At 35.7% G+C, this 3,344-nt stretch overlaps 1 pseudogene; it reads left to right on the top strand.

Annotated features, from left to right (window-relative positions):
- Positions 1-443: 443 nt before the first annotated feature.
- LOC103605254 lies at positions 444-1,298 on the top strand (annotated as a pseudogene).
- The last annotated feature ends 2,046 nt before the right edge of the window (positions 1,299-3,344 follow it).

The following is a 3,344-nucleotide window of genomic DNA, read 5'->3' as shown; positions in this document are numbered from 1 at the left end:
ATCAATGTTAAATGTACTGAAGTTTATAACCACACTGTGGTTGTGTGAGAGTATCTCTATTCTTAGAAAATAAATACTATAAATATTCATGTATTTTTAAGAGATCTAGAGCCATGGTGTATGTGACTTGCCCTCAATGGTTGAGAAAGTGGGGAGAGGGGTTGCAGGGAGAGGGAGAAGGCAAGCAACAGTAAAGCAAATGGGGTCCAGTGTGGACAACAGGTGAATCTGGGTAAAGGATAAATGATATCCTTTGTATTATTTTTATTTATGCAACCTGTTCCATAGGTTTAAAATAATTTCCTAATAAAAGGTAAAAAAAAATTTTTTAATTCCGAAAATAGCAGCTGCTTTGTCTTAAGATAAAGCACTCATCTTTGACTATGTACTACATGTCGGATACAATTTATACCAGAAAATAAAACACTGGGTGCAGGGCCACCATGTTGCAACAGGACAGTAATGATGACACTGAAGATATTTCACTGTTTGATGTGGAAGAGGAGACAAATAATAGGCAAAAAAAATCCCAAATCAGACATTCATTATTCCATTTATTCTTTCTTTTTTTTTTTTTTTTTCCTTTTTGTCTTTTTTTTTCGTGTCCGGCAATGGATCGCAACCCTCAGTGTCACGCCCGTACCGGACTGGGACCAGCAACGGGATCGCAACCCTTGGTGCTGCGCCCGCACCTCGTTCAGCCAGTGAGCGGGAACTGGTCTATATGTGGGATCCGAACCCTCGGCGGGAGCGCTGCCGCGCTTCCCAAGCGGCGCACTGTAGCAGTGCGCCACCGGGCCGGCCCCCATTTATTCTTTCGAGTCAGTGCAATTATAGTCTATCTTCTCTGTGAATTGCTCAGCAGCAGCTTTATTGCCTGCATTGTGACAATTATCTTGTTGTTGTCATGTGACTTTTAGGCAGTAAAGAATGTCACAGGTTGGCCTACCAATGGTTGGGATCATATTGATGAGGGTGGAAAGAGCCACTGGGTGTTTGAGTCCAGGAAGGCATCTACTCAAGAGAATAAAAGTGTTTCAGAGGCTGAGTCTAGAATCTTTTGGCCAGGACTTATTGCCTGTGTAGTGCTGTGGGTGGTATTTGCCTTCAGTGCTCTCTTCTCCTTCAGAGTGAAGTGGTTGGCAGTAGTTATCATGGGTGTGGTGCTCCAAGGTGCCAACCTATATGGTTACGTCAGATGTAAAGTGGGTAGCAGAAAGAATTTAACCAGCATGGCTACTTCCTATCTTGGAAAGCAGTTTTTAAGACAAAACACTGGAGAGGATCAGAGTTCCTGAAGAGAGAGAGGGAGCTTATGTGTTCTGTTACACTGGGGAACTACTGAAGAGATTCTTGGCCCTGAACATTTTAGAGCTCAGTCCATGTTGCAAAGAGGAGTCTTGGGTTTGTTTTCCCACTGAAAAACTTTATTTAAAAAAAAAGAAAAAGTAGTTTTCATATTAAGTTTTTATTTTGTTCTGGCATTTGGGGCTGGAAAGTATGGTGTCACTAGAAACATTGTCAAAATTTATTTTATGGTGTACATATATATGCACATAGTCAGGTAATATCAGTATATCCCAAATTAATGAAACTTTTGTGTTCATTTACATATGTAATGGAGACCTTTGTATTTTGATCCATAGAACATAGGAGGATGTTCTTAGTCTGTTTCAAAACTCTGTGTTTACATATTATTTCTGTAGATTATTTTCAAAAGTAAGTTTTGCATCCATGGTAAGAGTGAGTACTTTGGCTTATGTATAAGTTAGAAATAATTGTTAATTTTAATAAACGGTGAATTTTTTTTTTTCTTAGACATAGACAAGCAAGTTAAAGCCAAATTTGGGCCAGTGGTATTAACTAATTTCTAAAATTTTATTTATTTTTATTTGTAACAAGTTCTTTACTTAAGTCCCAATTAATATAAATGGAGTCATCATAGTTTATGTTTAAGGGCTACCCAGAGATTGCTGTGGTTCTATTCACGGAAAGGATAGCCAGGTTTTACTTTGGAACGTTCTGGAAGCTCCTCAGTGGTCCTTGGGCTAATAAAATCTATCTTTTACCACTAAAAGAGTATTATTCTTATGTCATAATAAGAATAATCATTTAAATAGTTGGCATAATAAATGCATGAGAGACATTTTATTTGATGAATCTATTTTTTTTTTTTTTGCTATAAGGGTGGTATTGCAAATCAAGAATTTGTATTAATGATCATTCTTCAAACAAAGCAATATAGGTGACTGTAAACTAAACCAGTCTGTAAACAATTGAAGGCATCTGTAAATTCTGTTGTAGTTACTGTAAACTTTGTTGGAGTCTTTTAATCAGCAAATTATCTTGTGAATATATTTATACATTGTTAAAATTTTTATAGATGTTTTGTTTCATTGAATAAGTATCTTTACTTGACTGATAGCTGTGAAGGTGCATAACTTTATATTTGTATAAAACTCTACTGCTTACAAAACATTTGACATGTGGAATGTCATTTAACCCTCATGACAAATATGTGATACTTTAGATGATGAAACTGAACTTCAGGTTATTGAGTGACTTGCCCAAGGAAGCACAGATTACAGCAATATGTGTAGTATATAAAACAGGATATCTAAAACATCAGCCCTTCTCCTTTGGGGGTTCTGCATCAGAGGATTCAACCAACCATGGTCTGAAACTATCTGAAAAAACAAAAGCAAAATGCAACAATAAAAAAAAATTAAGTAAAACAACCCTGTGTAAGAACTATTTACATAGCACGTACATTGTATTAGGTATTATAAACAATCTAAAGATGATTTAAAGGATACGGGAAGATGTGTGTAGGTTACATGCAAATACTATGCCATTTTATATCAGGGGCTTGAACATCTATGGATTTTGGTATCCACAGAAGGACCTGGAACAATTTCCCCACAGATAATGAAGGAAGACTGTATTACAATTGTTAGAGGAATTATTTGTCTATAAATGTCTTTTCCTTTCTTAGGATCATTAATTTGTTAAACATTTGTTTGCCATTTTATATTCAACTATTCCATCTCGTGAGAAAAGTTGATGCTGCATTAAAAACATGTTTTTAATTTTTAAAAAAGAAAGAAAATAAAACACTAATTCCTTGATTCAACTTTAAAGCCTTCAAAGTTGAACTGACTCTCAAAAGATTTCTGGATTATTTCCAGATAATCACAGATGCCTACTTTCAAATTAATTGACAAAGTACTTTTTAATCTCAGTTCTATCCTAGTAAAGAATATTCCACAGCACTTAAAAGTTTGCAAGAAGGTTGTTCTCTGCCTTCTTCTTGCATATCAGCAGTTTAGCCAAGAAAGCTTTGA

This window comes from Galeopterus variegatus, unplaced genomic scaffold (genome assembly GCF_000696425.1).
Source record: "Galeopterus variegatus unplaced genomic scaffold, G_variegatus-3.0.2 Scaffold5689, whole genome shotgun sequence".
Classification (NCBI taxonomy): Eukaryota; Metazoa; Chordata; class Mammalia; order Dermoptera; family Cynocephalidae; genus Galeopterus; species Galeopterus variegatus.
This window is presented reverse-complemented; position numbering and strand designations above follow the sequence as displayed.